At 38.9% G+C, this 22,849-nt stretch overlaps 1 long non-coding RNA gene across 1 annotated transcript; it reads right to left on the bottom strand.

Annotated features, from left to right (window-relative positions):
• Positions 1-1,677: 1,677 nt before the first annotated feature.
• LOC117827282 lies at positions 1,678-18,236 on the bottom strand. Its single transcript, XR_004634182.1, has 4 exons — positions 18,163-18,236; positions 2,512-2,566; positions 2,056-2,161; positions 1,678-1,938 (listed from the first exon to the last, which is right to left on the bottom strand). It is a non-coding gene; the product is annotated as an uncharacterized LOC117827282 (long non-coding RNA).
• Positions 18,237-22,849: the final 4,613 nt, after the last annotated feature.

The raw sequence follows: 22,849 nt of genomic DNA, 5'->3' as shown, positions 1-22,849 counted from the left end.
AAGCGTTTAGGAAAACCATAATGAAGAAGAAAATTATCCCAAAGTGCTTTTGCAACAGTTCAAGCCTTTTGATTTGGAGTGGGGATGGCAACTGCATACTTTGTGAAATGATCAGTGATCACCAATACATCTTTTGTGTTGCTGCGATCTGGCTCCAGACCAATTCCAGGGGTCGACTGGTGAGGATATTAACTAATGGGGCAGCATTCTCGGGGAGAGTTTTGCGGCGCACACACCTGTTACAGGTTTGCATTTTCTTCCCAACTGAGGCTACCATTTTGGGCCAGAAAAAGAGAGCTCTAAAAGGTCAAGTACACGTTCCACACCCAAATGTCCCATGTCATCATGGAGACTTTGCAATGCTAGTGCGCTCAGTTCTGTTGGCAATACCAATTGAAGGGCAGTACTTGCACCTGCTTATCTAGCATACCCTGTAAACTTCCACTCTCGGCTCAAAAAGGGGATCATGTTGGCAGGAGAAGTACGGGCACATCTTTATTTGAAAGGATTGTTGAAGACAAAGTACAACATATTGCCACTCAGGTCAAAATAAACGCAAAATAAAAAGTATCTCCCAGGAGCTTTAAGTTAGTATGTAGAATGATATTTAAGTAAAATGTTGATTCACAAACAAAAGTTACAAAGAAATGTGTTACGTCCCGGCTCCGAGGACGCAACAAAAAACGGGAGAGGAGACAAAGTATACAAAAGTGAGTACAAATTTATTACAAAAGTAAATAATAGTGCACAACGAAAACAAAACAGGCGCGCCGCGCCGCGGTGCCGCCACGGGGTGAGAGCAGAGGTGTGCCTGACGAGAGAGAGCCCCACGCCGGCTGGGAGAGCTCTTTATACCGCCTGCTCCAGGTGCAGCCCAGACACACAGACACACAGACACACAGACACACCTAGTGGTGTGGAGGGGTTGTCACAAATGTTAATATTCATCTATTTTTGCCCTCTAAAAAATCTTAAGCTGCTGAACACCTCACTGGGTTCACCAGCCAGATGATCTAGTGAAGGAATTGTGTTTTTTGTTGTTACAGAACAGGTAGCCTTATGGACTTAAGAGATTTCACTTTGTCCCCAGGGGGCGCCAAATAAACACATACAGAAAGTTCCTCACAGGAGCTTTAAGAAACCATTTGACATTGATTCAGTGATAAAAAAGGCACCATCCTCACATTTCAGATGGTTAAAATAAGAAGTGCTAAACTCTGTAGCTTATAACCCCCCCCCCCCCCCAAAACAATTTATTATTTATGTAAATATTTGGTGATACATTATTTAACCATTTAAATGATTGACTGTTGTAGCTCTAAATCAAACACAAATAGTGAAGTTGTTATCCAGACAGCTTACCAATGGGCAGAAAGCCATCTCTGTAAACCTAATCAGTGTCATAATACTCAAATCAGGGCTTAAATCTGACTTGAGTCCTGATTGTCAGCACTCCACCTGGACTAAGGCACTAATGACTTGGACTGGTTTTTGATTTTTCTTTTTTCAAAGGCGTTAATTATTTAGTTTTGAGCAAGAGTTGACAATTGTTCATCTGCAAGCACAATCAGCATCATTTTCTAAAGAGGTGCCATGAATTGTACCTTTAGCTTTCAAAGATTTTCCAGAAAATGCAAACTAGAGCAGTGCAACATGTTCAATATGTAAAGTAACCATTAAGGAGAAAACAGGGGCACAATTGATGGGGACTGGACTTGAACTCGACTGGGATTCTCCTTTTTAAAAAAAAATCTGACTCAGACTTGAACATTGGGGGTTGTAGGCTGCTGATTTGGGTGACATTTCACTCCTAACAACCTACATTATTTTCCACTTTGTCATGTGATGAGTCATTACCATAAATTATCAGTGATAACCAACAAAGGATTCCCTTTGAAACATTGCCATGAGGTTTCCATCCTGATGACGCAGCATGCTCTGTGGGAGGAGATGTCAAGTAGAGAGTTAGGGCCCTTACTCGCTCACACTTTCCCATGGGCCCCAAAAATTCCAGTCAGACCAAAGTCCTTCCTGTACGGACAGCACAGGACATACCTCCAGAGGCGATGAAGGGTTTGGGGGACAAAGCTTTCTTTCACAGCTCCAGCTCTGAGTCCAGGTGAAAGCAGAGAAGTTGGTCATTTGATTCCCGCCTCTGCTTCTGTCATGAGAAAGTGGAAGAGTCATAGCGAAAAAAATGGAGGAGGGTTGACTGGAAACGTGGAGGGGGGGAGGGGGGGAGAAAGTGAGAAAGAATGAGCAAGAGATAAAAAGACAAGGGAAGGAATGGGGTCAGCAGGTTTAGAGCGAGGAGGAAGAAGAGCAGAGGAAGACAATTGAGTAATATAAAATAAGAGAGAGGCTATATGCAATGGTGAAGGGGGGCGCTGCTGTAGTTCAGGACAAATGAGGGAAAACTCAGAGGGAGTGAGTGGAAAAAGACGGGGGAGCAAAAACCCTAAAGAGAAGAAAAAAAAGGGAGTTGGGGGAAGGATGAAAAGTTGTGTGTACCTCATCTTCTTACACCTCAGGATGCTCTTTCAGCCAGACAGCTCAGGTTTAAGAGCTGTTGGAGAAAGGATAGCCCATGGCATGATGGATTTAGTAACAACACAGTGTTTAAAGTTCAAATCTTAGTTGTATAAATGTTTTCACAGACACAAGACAAACAGTGTTGTATGGAACCATAGACTGTATATGAGAAATTAATCTCTGCTTTCCAAAATCAAGCCAATCCATAAGTGACTAATACCTGCATTCTGCCAAATGGCCACAAGGGGGATTGTCTTCTTTTCTGGTTACTAAACAAGACTGGTTGTATGAAACAGAAGGGAAAACGACCCTCCTTTATTTAGTTTATTTACCATTTAAAAACCAATTTTCCAACTCATATTTGGTCTCAATGGCTGAGACTGTATCATGTCTCTAATACAGTGTGATGTTAGTTTTATAAGCATTTGAGTTCTGCAAGGTGGCATCAACAATTGAGGAGGGTGCACTTATGGGCAAAAAGCAGCCATAAAATGTATACATGGACATAGCCTACTATTTATTTGGTTGAAATCTTACATTGGTCAGTTTTAGGCAGCCATGTTGGTTTTCTGAGACTTGAAGTTACCATATTTGGCAAGAGGATGATTCTGGACAGGAGCGAGGGGTTTGCAAACTCCAGGTTATCAAAGCTAAACAGTCTATGCTTGTGGCTAATCCACTGTCTGGCTAGTTAGCCAGTTAATCCTTGTATTTTCTAATGTACAGTTTTGAGGCCTCACGATGGTGGTCGCCATGTTGGAAATACTGACTCACCATGACTTTCAGTCAACTTCGAAGCAGACAAAGAGGTGGAGCAGATACAGGCCCATTGGTCTCCTGACAAACAGATACGATGTTCCAGCTTGTACATCTGCTCAGCCACACTCCTAATTATCAAAATGTTTGCATATTCTTAATACCTTTAAAACTCATGAAAATATTGAGTGTATACAAAATAGATTAATGATCTGGACAATTTTTTTGATCTTTCTGTAGAAATAGAGTTTTTATTATGGATACTAATGGACTTCCTGTGCATTCTCAGGAGGCAGGTGACCACTCAAGGAACTGCATTTTTTTGCACTTCTGCATTGACATCCTTTCCCACTACCAGAGGCAGAAAAATGGTACTGAGTTGCTTTTGGAGCAAGCCTCAAATGGTCACTCAAGGAAGTGCAGTTTTTGGCACGCATGTATTGGCTCCATTTTTCGGTCCTGGAAGTTGCATGGTGGCTCTTTGTGTTTGAAAGGTTGCTGTCATGGTGGCCTGTCAACCAGCTATGAGATGTAACAGTAGGTATTTACACCTTTGTCCCAATACAGTCACTTCTGGTTTTGAACAAACAAGATGGTGACCCTAAAAACCCCCCACCAAACTTAAAGTATGAAAAAAGTGATTAATGAAGCCAATGAATAACATCACAACTTAACTCAAGAGGGAAATCAGTATCATTTACAGTTTTGGAATCATAAAAATCCACACTTTATTGGATGAAGAGGTGTCAAATGAAATCTGTAACCACATTTACAGCGCGTTAATAGTCTGATGTAAAGCACTGGGCACTGTAAAATTGTACTGCCCTTAACTCTGAAGGACTCTTTAACAATCCCAGTAATGCCATCAAGTTCAATAACAAGTGTTTCTCATTCTGACTCAAAGTGAGTTTTTTACTTTACAGTTTGAAAGTTTAATTTTCAGGTGTCCTTAAAAAAACTAATCATTCTGTTGAGGAAAAAGCCCTTTAAAATGAAATTCACAGCTTCTTCCAAAGGAAAATTTCAGCCCAATGTCTTTTCAGCCCCCAGTTCTTTTTTTTTTCTTTTGCCATGATGATATGTTGTGCAGATGTTGGGAAAAGCTTTCCATCTCACTGCAAAGAATAACAGCAGCAGCGGAAGTCCCCCAGGAGAGGTTCAGGCTCAGAAACTTGCTAATATGCACACACACAGGAGGACACATACGCACACACAAATTTGAGTGCACACACAGCAAACTCTCAGACATGAACTCAAACACCTTCACATCCTTTTATGGATTTGGACACTATCATCCTTTCTCTCTCACACACACTCACAGACATCCTCTTCTATCCAGTTTCAGAAGACACGTCATGTTGAGACACATGCTTCTCACATTGAGACATTAAACAAACACATGTAGACTCTGATCACAGCCATGGACGTTACACTGTTTCTTACACTCATATGTCACCGAGGCTTAACACTTTGTCTGAATTAAATCACCTATCAGTGATACAGCTGATCTTTCTGTATGTTTTTAATTATGTTGATGTTTATTTTATATGTCAGATCCAACCTTCAAAATTTCCATGAGCTCAAGCAGATGTCTAATTCTTTTTTTTTTCTGCACTAAAGTTTAAAATATTATAAGAGAACGATTAAAGCTGCAGAGCTCCACGGAGAGGCTGGAATGAAAAATGTCTGGAATTTTTATCTGATAAATTACTTACACCTGCAATCACTGAGGCTCTTTACCCAGTGAAGGCAGCAAAAGTACTTCTGAAAAGGTGCACATTCACCTCAATAATACAACATCCTCTTAAAAAAAAGAAAATACCTTACTACTTTCAGTTTTGCTCTCCCAGAAGTCCAGCAAAATAACTTACTTTGAAGGTCTATAGTTCATGAGTTTGATGAACTGTCCCCCAAAATAGAAGTGCGGGATGGAAAACCAAAACAATGAGCTTAAAGACAGTAAAATGCCTAAATTCTGTAATATAACATTTACATTCACATTCAAACACCTGCGATAGGTCCTCTTCCCCATAACTTATCTATTGGAAGATTTAAATCTAACTCAGCCAGTCCTGTAACTCTGATAGAGCTCATAATGTGATACAGTTTTAGGTTGCTTTGTGCCTGTTTTCTTCAATTTAGTTGACGACTCTTTTACTCAGCTCCTTGTGTGTTTTAACATCCTAGATTCTAAGCTGTTTTTCTCCTTGTCCTGTCTTCTTTTCTCTGCTGGTGACTGGTCAGCTATTAACAATGAATCTAAAGCTTTGTGCTCTCTAAATAAATAAAGAGTAATTTTACAAATATCCTCCATGTTGTTTAACGTTTTTGCCATAATATCAACAGGAAGAAGTGAAATCATAATTAATATATTTTTATAAATGTGCAGGACAACCTTTCTGTTGATTGATTTTATATGACATTTGTGATCTGGTTTTCCTTGGTGTTGCTCTTGATATTCAGAATTGATTACTTTTGATATGGGGTTTGACCAATCAGAATAAAGCACTAAAGATGGTCGGGGAATAATGATTACGAATTATTATAATTGATTAACTGTGTAATAACCAGTAAATAATAATAATAATAATAATAATAATAACGACAACGACAACGACAACGACAACAACAACAACAACAACAACAATCATAATCATAATAACTTCTATTTATGGAGCACTTTAAAAATGGTTACAAAGTGATTTAAACAGGCAGAAAACAATTGAACTGATGTTGAATTTATTGTTTAGACTAAGCCCCAAAATCCTGGGATACCACAATCCCCATAATGTAATTGATCACATTTTCATCAAAACCTTGCTTAAACACTAACAGATTTTATTCACCACAGCTGCAAATGAAAACTTAAGATCTTCATACTTTATATTTACCTAAAAAGTCTACATAAACATCATAAGGGTTTGAGTTTTTCTCATTTATAGGCTCTTCTTTACAACCGTCCCTTAAACTGAGAAATTTCCTTTTAAAGAGTAAACCATTTTTCTATTTTCACACAACAGCTGTCGCTCAAGTAGAAATAATTACACATTAAATTATTTATAAATCAACAACTGAATTATCTCCCTCATTACTTTCATAATCAAAGAGATAAAACACACACCTCTCAGTAGTTTAGAAACTTAAGGTCAGATCAAATAGCATGATTTCTGTAATATTTTCATTACTGTCCAATATTCCCAAAGTTGTCTGATAGCTGAAGCAGATAAGCAGCGTTCTACAAAAAGCCCAGTTTATCCTAAAGCTATTCCTAAAATACATGCCTTCAAGTGAGTCTTAATAAAACTTAATAGAAGGAATGCCGTTGTGCTGTTGGTGACTGGAAAGTTGACCATAAAATTACACATGGAGTCAATTTTATGATCCTCTTTCACAGTAGTCAGCGGGAAATGAGAGCTCCGCTTTCATGGTCAGAAGCTGAGCAACAGTATTAGTGAGGAAAAATTCCCGAGCTCCCCTGTACTCGCTGCTGCTGAAATGTTTGCACTTCTCCTCCTTGGACATTTGTTACCTTTTATACTACAATAACAGAGAAATGAAGAGTGCAGAGTTTCAGATGTACAGCCTCTGGGAGTCCACCTTTTCCCTGTTTTCTGTGATTTTCTCCTTCTAGTTCTTCTGAGAAGTTCAGTGGCAGACAAGAATCTACATGGTTCAATTATTGATTGAATAAAGTATTTATATGACACGTAAAAGGGGAGGGAATAGAATGAGTTCCAACTGGAAGAAAAACAACTTTTCCTAAAAATGTTGAGTTTTAAAGGACCAGCAGGAATCCCTTTGACTCTCTCCAACACCTGACTGAGTGTCAGTCATTTCCATGATATCACTACTGGCTTTGAGATGCAGAGAGATTCTTTTGTTTTCCAGCACTCTGCTCCTCTACAGTGAGAGGAGAGGAAGATGAGACACAGCGTGGTGAGGGGGCAGAGAAGGCAGACAGCTTTCAAAAAACACAGTATGAGCCTCACTTTTATCAAACACAATAGACCTGCCTCGACTCAACAGCCAAAACACATCCTCAAATGATGCGCGTAGACTCTGAAAATGTGGCTTCAAATATTATAAATGCATCTAAAATACCAATATCCAGATCATTTTGCATCCCATAAACAACTCATATCTATTACAAAAAACAACTCACTTTGCTGTTTAGGTGATTCTTTCATGTGGGTGTGTGGATCACATTTTGACTTGCATCTGCTAAACTCCGACCACAGCAATGATTCATGTGATAGTCGCCCAGTTCTAATCTCCACCTAAAGCCCCAGCCCTGAATTTCACTGACTCCAGTGATGTCAGGCGAGCAGTGCGTGAACGCATTAAGCTGTGAGGGTTTGAGATGGTTTAAAAATAAGGATTGGGACGCACTGAAATGACATCACAGGGTGCCTGGGGACACAATGATGAATAATAAGGGGAAAAACGAAACTCCAGTATGTACTTCTGAGCATTGCATTTGTCTTTGTGTATTTTTGGATGGCTTAAAAAGTAAACCATAACTATTAATGTGCTATAAATAAAGGCAAAAGTGATAACTACATGTTGTCATTTTCAGACGAACCATACACTGCAGAAAACTTTGACTCTGTGTCAATGCATGCGAACATGGCGACTGCCAATGGCGGTCGCCATGTTCGCATGTTGACTCATCCTGGCTTTATATTAATCTAGAAACGGACGTAGAGGAGGGGCCTGCTTGCAAACAGCTTCAACACACCCACCAGACCTGTCAGTCAACTTAGTCATACACCTAATTATGCAAATGTAATATAACTCTTAGCCTTTATATGGCCTTAACAGATATGTTGTAGAGAAAAGTTTCTCCCCGAACACGAACACAGACCAAAACTGTTTTGAACCAGGCTGTTAACACGTTTATTTCTGCCGTAAAGCTGAAGTTATTTTTTATTCTAATCTTTTTTAAAGTTATATTTTGGGGCATTTTTGCCTTAAGTTGATAGGACAACAGAAGAGAGAAAGGAAATGTGTGGTGTAGAGAGTGGGGTAAGACATGTAGACACGCCTAAACTGCTAGGCAAACGGCGCCCCAGCTGGAGGTATTTTAAATAGGGACCTAATGGGGATTCCTCCGCTTTTGCAGCCAGCCTCAGGTGGACATTTGAGGAACTGCAGTTTTCTGCACTTTTGCATTGCCTTAATTTTTACATTGTAAAATAAACATATTCAAAAAAACGTAAACAAACATATTCCAGGTTTTCCTGATATGTCCATGTTTGTAATGTTCAAGTTTAGGTTTTTGATCAAACTTTATTGAATTCTACTTTAATACACAAACTTTTGTCAAGAATTAGTGGGCCGCTGTATGATACTTCTTTTACACATCACCAAGTTTGCAATCTGGGTAAGTCCCACAGGAAAGTCTTCTGAAAGTGTGCAATTTGGCAATCTTAAGTTTGCGCTCATGTAGCAGGGTAATTTGATGGTGGGACAGCATGAAACACTTACACACTGTGACTCAAAATTAGTTAAAGGACTGGGATTAGGCGGTTAAGTGTAGCACTTAACAGTACGTTACAGTTATCTGATTCTCAACTAGCAGAAGAATCCTTACTATCCATATATTTATTTCAGTTGGTCATGAAATGGTGAGTTGGAAAATGCTTTCCATTCAACTGTAGTTAGCAGTTAGCATGTAGTTTGCCAAAATGCCCAATTTGCACTCAAAGTATAATTGCAGTCTTATGCCAAACTAAACTCACTGACTCTCAATACACCAGCAGCTAAAATTAGATAACCACTGTCTATACTTAGAACCCTCAGATGTCAATATTTGCCCAGAGGTCTAAGCTAACGCTAGGTGTAAACATCCACAAAGTTGTCACTTTTTCTTGTGTGTTTAATGGAATTAATTGGCCAACTTTGAAACAAAACTACCAGAGAATTACTACACCCAATTCAACCCAATGTTGGGAAAGATTTCAGAAACTTAGTGTTAGAATGAAAATAACTTCTACTGCTTTTCAGATGCTAATGGTTATGTAGCCAACTGGAACACTACCCAGAGGCTTTAAGACTTTTATTGCTCTGGATTCATCTCAGATTTTTAACTCCAACAAAACACCAAGTTCACTAAACATTAAGTGTGCATGAGGAACCACTGCAAATAATTTAGTGGATGGAAAAATGAGGGATTTAACTGGAAATCAATCAGCACCCCAAAACTATCACCAGATGAAGAACATCCTCTCTGCACTGCGGCAATGTGCGGGACAGATGTCTGTCTGTGGCACAGAAGGTAGCCTTACTGCTCTGAAATCATCTCTTAAAAACACTCCTCTCCCTCCAGAAAAAATAGCAACAAGTCTTTAAAGGGCGAAGACGCAGTGCTGTAGGTCTCAGGCTTATACTTAAAGAAGAATAATCACAGGTTGTATAGTTGGCACGGAGAGGAGAGAAGTTGGCTGTAAAACCTTGACCTGATCTCCCAATAATGAGCTTTTCTTATAAACATGAAGAGATCGTCCGTTTGTTCTCTGCAGATTTTATTTGTTTTCAGTCGTAAACTGTGTAGTCCAAGTATTCAAGACCTGTCCAAGTTCCTGTCTTCAGCTGGCTGCTTCTCCGGACTCACTGCCATAACAGTAGCCAGGAACTACCTCTGTGTACAGCACTGGCATAGACACACACACACGCACAAATACATAGAGGACCAGGAGAAGACTATAGAAAATGTTTGTCCTGTGTTATATTTGGAAAAAGAATTAACAGCAGAGATAATTGCAGTTAAACTTCTGTGGTGTGATCTTTATAAGGTGACAAAAACATCCATCATTTTTAAAAATCTAGTTTTTTTTTAAAGTTGTATTCATTCTGCTGCCAAACAGGTTCACTTACTAAACTTCAGTGTCCCAACTTGCTTCACATATGATTATTTCCCTCCTTTAACAACATGTTTTACAGACAAACACTTAGAACAAAACTTCAAAAGTGAATACAACCATCTCCACTACACACAGAACACCACAGGAAATTTTCAAACAACTTGTATCTCCTAGTTGATGGCCTATGTGGTGACATCAGCTGTAAATCTTTCATACATTGCACCCCCTTCAGTCCTGTGTGTTCCAAACACATGGTGTATTAATTAAGAAACAATGCCCTCTTTCTCAGGCAGACAGCAACACAGAGGAGAGAGTGAGGGCGGGAAGGCAGGAGAGGGAGGTGGAGAATTGAGACTCATCCCTTTTTCATATTGTAATATGCTTAACCCAGTTTTTCCTGAGAAAAAAATCACACTGCATCGGGTTGCCAGATTTTAGGTAAAGACGGGGAAAATTTCCCCCTTTCAACAATCTACTGTAAAAACAAACTACACATACATCTCCATGCACTATAAAGTAACTGTGACTCAGATTTATTTATGGACAGAGCTGAGGAACTCTTGATGAAGTCTGTGAGCAGAGAGAGCAGAAAAGTTTTACTTCTTATAGACAGAGGGTGAATAGTACTGAATGTTGCTGAGACCTTGCTGAAGTTTTGACAGGAAGCATCCAAAGTTAGTCTTTCCAAATCATCTTGATTCTTCCATTGCTTGTTCTGGCTGATGGCTGCATGTCAGACTAAGTCTGAACAACCACTGCAGTCAAGATATTGCAGGTGTTTTTTTGGGAGAGATTTTGGTAAGGTTTCATTTTTGTAGCTTTGTTTGATACAAAGCCAACTGATCTGCAACAGCTTAAACAAACTTCATATGGAGAAGCGTGCTGAAAATTGAATGACTACAAATTCAGGAATACATGCAACAGTCTGAAACCAATGCAACTTGCTGTAAGTCAAAAACTTGAAACAAAAAGTCAAAGAAACTGCATTAACAGCAAATGCACAGCAAACAAATAAGTGATGCAAACATGAAAACATGCAAAAGCAGAAGACAACTGCCAGAAAAAACTCCATGAATCTAAACTTTACAATAGCAGTGCTCCAGGTCTGCAGGGACAAACCTCACGGTAACAATATATTACATTTTATAGATATATATTTGCAATGTCTTTGCCGTTGATGTAGTTGATTGAGCATTTTGCAGTATTTTTTTTCTTGTTGTGTATTTGCAGCACATTTCAGTTGTTGCATTCGATTTTGGCTTGTGCATCTTTACTAATTTGTAATTTTACATTTCTCCTGATGGAGGTTGTTGCAGATCATTTTGCTCTGTCTGCTGACATAAATTGATAACACACTTACTGTGAATGGGCAGCTTGTGCATGAATTTATTGACTCAGTGCATATTGGGAGTGTTTCCTACACACCTACCTGGGCCCACCTTATATACTATACCTGCAATGATATTTAATTGTGTGATATGTGCATGCTTTTTTTGTGTCGTCCCCTGCTATCAGTTATCTCAAGACCACTGGAGTTCATCTCATATTGGCCCCTTGTGCATTTCTCATCACCCAGGATGAGAACTACTGGTATTAAACAATCACTACATGCTTTTCTCACTCCTACTATTTGACTTCCAATAATAACAGTAATATTGTCTTCTGTTATCTTCATATACACCCTTTGACTGCTCTTCTTGTTTGTATTTTCTAAGACATTTACTGTTTTTCTTCTCACACCCATTCTCCCTCCTTTTGTTCAATATAGTTTCATATATTTCTATAATACACTAACATATACACACCGCCACCATAAAGTTGGCCAGGAAATCAGTTTGGTATGAGAATGGATGTAGACACAGAGGCCCTGTAGAATATCCAGGAAGTTAATTTTGGAGGACTTCCATGAGGCATTCTGGAAAGTTTAACTTCCAGCCAAATCAAATTAGAGCCTCCAGAGTTGTGAGAGTTTGCAGCTGAATGAGATTCACCCCTTCCAACCTGTCTCCGGGTGTCTATTTTCTGTCTATTATCTGCTCATCTTGAAAACACACCGCTGTCACAGAGGCCCACCGCACGTTACAAACATCCCGCTTCAAGCCTGTGAATGCATTTAGCAGTTTCCAACACTAGGGGCCCCTCTGAGGATTTGATAAATGAAAGCCAAAGTGCTCAGCAAACAAACCAACAATTAGAAAAACCCTTGAGTTCCAAATTAAGCTCACCTCGTCAAGCAGGAGGAGGAGACGTAAGTAATCTCGTGCCCAGTGACTCCATCAGTGCAGCCAGGAAGCGGGTAGAAAGTTTATTGACTCTTAAAGCTTTCAGAGCTGAGACTTTCTGCCTAACATTTCTCTGTTTCTCTTTCTTGCGCTCCACTTCAGTTTCAATTTCACTTTGCTTTGCTGGCATTAAACTTTAAATAAGTTGCCAAAGCATATAGTAGAGTAAAATAGCAGGTGAGAAAAGAGGTTAACTCCCCTTATATATTTAGATCTTTGCATCTTTAAGTCAAGAGGTCTCTAGAATCATGCATTTTGTGGGTTGGTTGTGTTTTGCAGTTTGCAGCTATAAAACCTAAGAATGGACACTTCTCTATTACTTCATACTTCTCCTCCAGTGACTACAACTATTACTTTTATACTTCTGCTTTACAGAATAATTTAAATACAAAGAATACCCAACTTTAAATTAATTTATTATATATTTTGTCCCAAGAAACTAGGTTTGAAAGCCTAAAGGCCAGTTTAGTAAGAAAAAACTTTTGTTTAAGAAACTCTATGTGAACTCTGTCTCCTCCTCCTCTGGTTTCACAAAAGTGTTATCAATTGACTCCGTACTAGGTGCTGATATCTTGTGCTGTCGCCATCATTTTGAGCCAGAGTCTCTGCAGTAGGGGAGGTAGAGCTGCCTTACTGACGTCCTACGCCTTCCACTACCTTATACTTAACGATAACAAAGCAAAGATCCCTCATGTCGAGACAGTCCATGAAATTGATTCTTGTGTCGGTTTGTAGTACACTCACATGATTATTGGAACTCTGATAAGTTGTGTGTTAGTGTTCGTTATATCTTCTCTCATCTTTACTCTTTTACTCTTCTAATGCAGGTCCACACAGCACCTCATGAGCGACATTTGTCAACAAAGCTTTCAAACATACCCATACTCAGAGGTGAGCACAGTTGATCGAAATTTTTCTGATAACCGTTAATCCGTAAACAAAGAAGCTAATTTTGGTGACAGTAAATCTCTTAATTCTGTTAACCCCTCCATCTGCTACAACAGAAAGGGTTGCCACAATCCAAGTCCAGTAAAAGATTTCATCCAAACACATTATATCCATAAAGATCCACGGATTACTCCAAATCTACAAAGGCTATCAGGTCTTGCATACGTTTTCTGTGATCCATCTTATCATGCAGAGCAGGGATTTGACCCTTCTTCTTTCTGAGGTAAACAACCTCAGCATACATGCTCCTTGTGAGAGGTGTTCAGGCTGTTTTTAGTGATCTAGATCATTTGTCTCAGCAAGAACCGACTCTTTCAGCTCACAAACGAGCTCTTCATAGTGCCATTTTGGCTATCAAAGTCCTAATCATTCTCCAACACATGGGCTACTCCCCACCTCAGTAAAGATACTGTCTGCTGCCACAGTGCTGCGTTCCTACTGCCAAGTCCGGTAACACTAAAATGACTACGTTAAATGTTTCAATAATTGTTTTTCAAATTAATAAATTAGTGATGAATACTTACTCACTAATTGAAACCATGTTTGAGAAGTTTTATTTGATGCGTATTTTGATTTTGCAAATTTGACCAATTTCCAATTTGTTAACATGGAGGAGGCAGGCTTGAAGACCTTGACTGCAGCTCCAAACGTTTTGGTCTTACTTTTGAGAAGTTGCCATGTCATCCATCTTTGTACAGTCTATGGTCACAATAGGTTGATGCACACTTTACAGAATATTTTTTGTCCAGATGGTCTCATAATTAACCAGTGATAAAATATATAAATCAACAGGTATTGTAACGAGTCCAAACAGACTTGCAGAAAAGAGAAACAGAGACAGTACCGTTAACCTTAATTAACACTCCTAGGGTAAAGCTGTATCGAAAAATAACACAACTTATATATTTTTATGAGTCCGGCCATCAGCCAACACCTACAGTCCAACTTCTTTTCAGGGATGTGTTGTGTTAAATCTATAGACTATCACAAATCAGATTTCAGCTTATCAGAACTTCTGTGAAGTTTGAAGTGCTGAATGGTGCAATAAAAGTGGTCTGTCAGTCACTTGTATTTGCCTCTTTATTGAGTGTGATCGAGCTTTAGCCAAGAGTCTGGAGCCAAAACTAAACCCACACCATTATTAAGTGTGTGTGCATGAGCGTGTGTGAAGCGCATATCTGAAGCCGGTCTGACAAAACCACCCAGTATTGGGAAATGTTGGTAACAGTGGTTTCTTTAACACTGTTGCAGCTATAAGGCATTGATGTGACATCATGTCTTCAATTACTCGGAGACGAACGCGGCCTGACGGGGCCACTTGTCACATTTGTCAAAGAAGGGAGCGCTTTCTGTGAACCCTTTCTATGAACATTTTTTTCCCTTTTAAAAATAGAAAACAGTTTCTTAGGGATGAAGAGTGTCATGCATTAAATATCAAAGTAGAAGAATCCTTCACACACATATCACTTCTGTCTCTTCTGTTATGTACAAAGCACACTTTCCTTATCCCAACCTTCAAACCCTCCATCTCAAATCTTTCTCAGGCTTCTCTCCTCAGTGAACTGGTGCAACTTTTCTTAGGGACTGAACAATGTGCCCACATTTCTCACCCACTTACACCTAAACAAGAACTTTCAAAGTATAGCTTTTGACTTTTTGTGTGTGTATGTGTGTGTGTGTGTGTCAAGTGAGTGCATGTCCATCTGAAAGTGTAGACATGCATGGGTGTGCATTTGCTTCACAGTTTACGCGTGTATGTGATTTTCTACGTTATATTTGTTCCAAGGTATCAATTTAGAGAGCAGGGCTTGACTTGGTGGCCAGTAATAAACTTCTATTCCAGTGCTGCCTGTGCAGTGGCCCTCACCACAGGCAACTATGTGGCTGTCCGCCCGTGCCACCACAAGGGGAGCCATACTTTGGACTGGTATGAGTCACTGCCCATTTACTAAAGCTCTCAGACACAGAGCCACAAAGTGGCGCATCAAGATGTCAGGCTTCAAAGTAGCTTTGGGTTTGAAGAAAAATCATTTGAGGGTTCAGATATTTTGTCAGTATAATGTTCCTGAATGATTACATACGACAAGCCGTCGCGGGAGTCACTGAGGACAAGCCCGCGTACTACAGAGTCTCAGATGGTTTGGCAGTTATTTTAAGATGGCCTTCAAAAAGGAAACACTTGTCATGTCTTTAAAAAGTTATTTTAGTATTAAATTTAAGTTTTCAAATGTATATAATGAATTAAAAAGTTTGATATACTGACCGCTAGAGAAGAAAGCCACTTATTTTATTCACTTGGAAGTTGGAGCTGGAAGATGTGCTGCACTTTGTGATGTTGAGATTACACTGGTATCTGATTTATGATACTGGAGAAATGGGAATTACTTAACATGTGAAGAGAATTGTCATGTAAACTGTCAGCTTTTGGTTTGTGTTGATTTGGCGCCCCCTGTGGACAAAGTGATACCTCTTATCTGTTTGCTGTTTTGTTCAGTGTGTGAAAGTAGTTCTTTGATGAAGCAGAAGTGACACTCAGGTGTGTAATGGTTTTCCAGAAGTTCAACTATTTTTTAAAAGAGAGTGCTTTAAGCTCAGCAACAAAGTAAAGCTGACCCCATGGGTAATTTTGAGCTTAGGTAGGCCAACACAAAAAAAACAGCATTAATGGACACTAATGGGCCTTCATGCTGGAATTATTGTTTGTTTTTGTTATTGTTGTGAACATATCCGATCAAAATATGAAAACCTCCAGTGAATCAATCCAACCAACAAGTATTCCCTGTCTATTAATAGCCTCATACAGCTGATTCCGCTGAGCCTGTGAGCTCATTTATCGTCCACAAACTTTAAAAAGCACATCAAAGACGCTCTCATTCATTATAACAAACATGGGCCTTGTAGTTTATTTTCTGTCTGCTGCTGTAAAAGCTGCACAGCTCCAAATGTGTGTTATTCCCAGGCTGAAAATAGTCTACAATATGGTAATTGCACTGTTTATTCAGCTTTTAACCTGCTGTTTTAGGAAATTACAGAGCCTTTTATGAAAGGATCAAACTACACTGTGACCTGTTATAGAGATACAGTAGGGGCAAGCGGGTTTGGATTTGTGAGTCAGTAGGGAAGTCAGAGAGAAACCAACACAGTTTTGGTTTAGTTATTTTCAAGGTTTTGATACAGCCTCTTTAATGCCCTCCTAAAGTACTGATTTTATCTTTACTGCACCTTTTGACTACAACATTATAGTACTGTTTTTGTAGTTGTCCATTATTCAGCACGCTCTTAACAGCAGGTCTCACCAAAATGTGTGCAGGTATTAATCTTTATGATCCTCCCAGCACAGTTAATGGCATCCTTTATATCAGAACAGTCATAACTTCGATGACCTCTGGATACACTCCCTGAGTTTTTTGAAGTTCTGTATAACTGACAGGAAAAATGAAATATATAGGAAAAAATTCTACCTGAATCATGGTGAAAGCAAAGCTGTCTTTGGAAACAATGACACTCCTATTGGGAGGAATGAGTCCACATGCAGGAATGTGTTCTGACTCCGTTTAAATGATTCCAGACACGACGCTTTCCCTATCGGCTCTGAGCGGGCTCAGCGGCAGCAAGTGTGCACGTGCATGACAGAAGAAAAAAATAACACAGAAAGTGGACTACACACATACACACTCTCACCTCTTCAACTTGTTCATTGGCCTTCACAATAACACACTTAGTGCTTGAATATTAAAGCAGAAGGGAGCTCCTCTGATCTGCTGCACCCGTGAGGCATTGCTGCAACATCACTTGATAATAACATGACGCAATTGAGACCAAAATACAGACTGCAAATGTAAACCCAGCTGCTCTACAAGTCAAAGAAGTGTAAGTGTCTCCACTGGAAAAGGCAATGGATCAACGTCACTCAAAAATGTCCATAATGGTCTTTAATGTTATTTCAGGTACACCCAGTCTTCCTTATATCCAGGATTTGGCATTCTTTGACAGCCAGATGTAGGACCTTTGGGTGGTGCCAACCTTTCTTATTAAGAACAGAGTTTAAGTCTGGTTACAGCAGCTGGGGTAGGTTAAAGAGATGAAAAGATATCTTCAGAACAGCTTTACTACCAATTTTTAAATTGATGTAGGATTACTAAGGAGCTTTTTAGCAGTTACAAACTCACAATGAATTAACACACAACACTGAAATGCCCATAGGCCCTATGGAGCAGATTAGTTTCAGTAAGCACATTGTTTTGGTTTATTCTCACCACTCTGACTAGCTTAATTTCAGCAACAAGCAGCAACAGCTGTTTTTAACACAAGAGCTTAATTTAATTCATCCTTTTAAATACCTGCCCCGCAATAAATAGAAAAAGGACAAACCAAGCTACCAGCAGGGGCACATATTGACACATTTACCAAGTACAGAGCTAGATATTTCCCTTAGGACTGTAGAACAGATGTTAATTTTGTAGAGGAGGGTAAGAGGAGGATGGTTGGTGTAGAGAGGGTTGGACATGCTGTTAAGACTCCTTCATGACACTTAAGAGAGTCGTACTCTACAATTGCAGGAATGTTATTGTTATTTGGCATGCTTGTCGACATGGTCAGAACTCAACAGCATGGAGTGGCTCGAATGATGTGAGTCACCGTTTATAAAGGAAATTAAGGTATTTAAAAACCAGGCTCTTAATGGACACAATTTGCATCACAACCTAATCCTTCTCTAAATCATAAGGCTCTCAGATTTTGACACAATAATGATACACATGTTAAGCTTACGTTTCACTTACACTTTCCATGGATACCAGAATCATCACATAAACGCAGGGGCGGATCCAGATTATTTTAAGGTGGGGGGCACAGGGGGGTACAACAGTTAAATCAGGGGGGCCATCTGAAAACAACAGAAATGAAGGCAGCGCAGACTTCAACATTTTCGACCATCAAGTACTTACACTCAGTTGTCATAGATAGTACAGAAGACAGTGTTTTGATGTCTTCATCTTTCTTTAATTACACAAATGAATGAAGGCTAGACTTTTTCTCTGCTTCATGCACACTGGAAGTAAATCCAGTTTTGCCAGACAGCCATACCACAAGCTTCTATACCAAACATTAGTGGTCACAAAATAATCAGAACAAATTACATTCTCACAGAGAGAGCAATAATATTTATTATGACTGCTTAGTAAAAAGTAATGATAAACAACTTACAGCTGTAGTTCCACAACTGGACTGGACTGTTGCTAAGCAACTCAAACATTCCTCTGAACTCTGTTACTCAGAGTAGATATTCTGTGGTGCACAATAGACTCAGTAGTATACATTCATTTGCATGATTGACTTTTTGCAACCAGTTAAGTAAGATTCTGCTGTATGATCACCTGTTTGACATTTTGTGCAGCAGAAGTTAAAAGTATTGGTTTGTTCACGCTCTTGTATTTTTGTGATGAAGAGGAAGTGAGTGTAATTATAAGGACTTTTTAAAAATAAGATATATCAGACAGAATTATTTTCAAAGCATAAGTATCTTATGTAGATTACAAAGAATTTCTTGAACAAATCTCTAAGTAATGTAAATGATGTAATAACATCCTGAGGTGGCCAAGTCTGATCCTTTATCACAAAGACTGAACTGATATAAAACTACATTCTATCAGGTGAGAAATACAAAAGAACAAATAACATATTGCTACATGGTGGGTTAACAATCAGATCGCAGGCCCCCCGTGCCCCCACGGAAGATCCGCCACTGCATAAACGTCTGAAATCACTGAAAGGAGACACTCCTCGAATTCAAGAACATCCCTCGGAAATATCAAGTTTTAAAGTGTACAAATACTCCCAGGATATTGGGATGTTGTCTAGTCATTATCTGTAACAGTACAAACAGGAGACAACATAGATAATTCAGCATACTGTTTTTGGTGCAAGTTTGTCAAAATCTTAAGAATAAATACTTGATAACAGCTGGAAACAAGTTGGAGCTAAAAGTTGACTCCAATGGTAACATTATACATCCTGTTGACATACACCAGAGGCATTAGGCATTATGTCCAGTGTTGTATTCTACTACTCAGCTGCCCACAGTGTACTTAAATCAGTTATTGCAGGTTAAGCAGACTGATTTATTTAGTTTTATTTTATTATTGTTGAAAGTGGCTTCAATACATGAGGAGAGTAAGTATTCATTGAGAAAGAATCCAAGACACAAAGTAAAAAAAGCAGAAAATAAAATGACTGTTAAACTCATTTGCTTGATTTTCCACTAACCTTCCACTCCAATGCTTCTAAGATGAATGGGTTTTGATATGCTTTTTGCAGAAGCTTGAGGACACATATGCACCACAACTTACCAGCGTTATGGAAACAGTGCTCCATCCAGCTGGCAGTTACTGTAACTGAAAACCACCATGTGGATATCACCCAATCCATACACTGTGGGGAGGTGATGAACATGGAAAATAGTGAGACACTGCTGCTACTGGTTTTACCTTTTCCACTGTAAATGTCAGTCTGAATGCTTGCAACAACAAAAAATTAGCAAGTATCTGGAAAACTCATGACTGAATCAGTTCAATACAGGTTATCTATCAAAAGAACACATTCACCAAATGATTGGTACTTGACTTAAATAAGGCATTGTTACAGTGTTATCTGTTGAAGATAACATCTGGAAATCATTGCAAGTGGAACAAAATGGCCCATTCATATTCTCAGTGTTGCGGGTGATATGAGTGCAGTACTTTATAATCCATTTCATGTGTTTTTCCATCTCCAGTCACAGTTGGGCCTTTAGCATTTCATGGGAGCACACACAGGAGTAATCAAGGAATTAAGCCAATGTGGTTTTGTTTCAGCAGCTTTTCTGTTTTGTGCATGGTGACATTGTCTGCTGGCAGACGATCTCTTCCAGTGCAACAATTTTGAATAGTCTGGCATGTATTGTGCTTGTTCTATAATTTCAAACAGTGTCTTTGAAAGCCTTTATTCGCCATATCCATGTATGTCACACTATATGTAAATAAGCAAAGATTAAATGAGCACAAATCAACTGGCTACAACAACAATAAGATTAATGGAACAGGATTGAGCCAGAATCAGGAAAAAGGGAAAATATTATTTTAGCTATCTGATCCTTGATCAGCATGATTTCCGTATTTAAACAACCCTTCAGAAAGTGACTAAGGAGAAAAACTTGATGGCAGCCATGATGTAAATTCTTGATACTCAAACAAGATATTTAGATGCCAGCGCCAATCTTTGGCTTCATCCATGACCCACATTTTTCTATTTTACTTTTATTCAGTTTCTCTTCAACATGTAGGTCCTCTGAGGATAAATCAGGAGTGAACTCGAAAAGATGTCAACCTCACTAAACATCACAAAGAAGTAGACCAACAACATGCCTCAGTGTACAAAAGTAAGTCACATTATATTGACCAATGTGCAGTTTATCACATGAGTGAGTCGATTATTCTAGAGCTGTGTTTTCACCTTAGTGAGGCTGTGCTTATGATCCAGGGTGCTTTGAATTAAATGCTATGGTTGTGTGCTAACATGCTCATTGTGGCAACAACACTGTTGTTTACGAGGTGTGGGGCTCACCATCTAAGAATTCCTCGATAGCAGTAAAAGTAACCAAGTGTCTCATTAGCAGTGCTGTGCATGTTCACACTGAAAATGAGCCAGCTCAAAGTTTAATTCACACAGAATAAAATGAACCAGGTCACTTCATAGTTCATTATTTGAAATGTTAAAATAAGTTAATATTCCAAAGAATTAACTAGTTCATGTGTGGTTATTTTTGCTGCACCTTATTTATTTTCCAGTAGAGCCTTCTGTGCTTCAGTCTCTCACCCCCAATCATTGACATTTCCTAAACTAAATTAATTACTTTACTCTACTGTAGAATCAAAGGCCCATATGAAGTTTCAAAGAACAAGAAAATCCCAATTAAACATAGAACAAAATAAGCAGCTTTGAAAATGTATAATCACACAAAAATTTGTTGGCTGAATATTTGGCCAAATGTTCCGACTTAACAACCAAACACAACGGGAACATCTGTATGGTAAAAGACAATATGGGTGAGATGATTTTAACATCCCCTAAACTAAGAGGGCGTTCAGCTCCCTGTTGACCAAAATATGGGCATGAACAATTTAGGCATTCCTTTCAGCACGTTCATGGACAACACTGCTCATTAGTATTCTAAGTATTTGGTTATAAATCAAGTAGTGGACATTTTCCAATTTTTACCTGATGGTTGCACCAGATGATAACTTAGAGAATCAGAATCTGATTCTGATAACTTAGAGACCACTGAAGATTTCCCAGTTCTTCCAGTGGGGAACATGAATGTCTTTGTCACATTTTGCAACAATGTGTTCAGCAGTTGTTAAGAATGTTCAGTCCACCAACAATAACCTCATAGTAACACTGTAAAAAAATCACCATGAAAATATAAAACACCACAGAGGTTCTTTGAGTTCATCATCTGAGAACCCTGGATCTCTATGTAAAAGTACACAGTAATCCATTTGGTAGTGGTTGAATTATTTTAATCTAAATCTTGTAACTCTAAGGTGTGACTTTACCGCCTCTTGGAGCAATGGGTCAGTTTTTTCAGTGCTTTCGATGCAGCCAGAGGATATTCCACGCCTAAACTATTGCACAGGTCAATGTGTACAGTCTGACTAGAAACATTAGAAATGACAATGTGGTTGAGAGATGATTTCTCGGACCAGATTGTGAACTGATCTCATACAAAAGGTTCTGTCTCTTCAGATAAATAGAAAGTAAAGTCTTTGTCGGATGATTGTTAATAGTTCTAGGATTTCAGTGCAGTCAATGTGTAATGAGGGAACTGTTTTCAGAAACGCTAGTGGCCAATACTTCTGTGATTATAAACAATAAAACCTGAAAGCTTTCGATGCCAAACATCTTGTCCCTAGATTCTGCTATCATATAAAGAATTAGTTTGTAGAAAGAGTTAAACAGACTGTCAAACAGTGCAGCATTTCCAAGCCTAGAGAAGATTTCAGTGCCAGCAGAAGCAGTCGATAATTTATTACTATCAGGCTTCTTTTAGTCTCTCTTTATGAGGTGTCATAGTTGCAATCATAGTCTCTTTTTATCTCTTGTCATTGTTATCATTTTGAGGTGGGTACACCGTGTTTAACTTACAGTATCAAATTTATCATTTGCATGATTTATAGTCCACATTCTGTCTATCTGACAGTTAAATCCATGCTTTGAGTCTCGGTTTCAGTCATTTGCATCATACTTTCCTCTTACTTTATTCAAATAATAAAAGTCATGGCTATCCATGCATATGGGAGACAATCCAAGGCAGGTTTTCAAACTGATGTAAGATGACAGCTGGGCCTCAAAATCTTACTGGTTTGTGGGGGAATGTGTCAGGACAACTTCAAGGACTGTAAAAATTATGCCAAAATTAGCCAAATACTGCAG

The sequence above is a fragment of the Notolabrus celidotus genome, chromosome 15 (assembly GCF_009762535.1).
Source record: "Notolabrus celidotus isolate fNotCel1 chromosome 15, fNotCel1.pri, whole genome shotgun sequence".
Lineage (NCBI taxonomy): Eukaryota > Metazoa > Chordata > Actinopteri > Labriformes > Labridae > Notolabrus > Notolabrus celidotus.
This window is presented reverse-complemented; position numbering and strand designations above follow the sequence as displayed.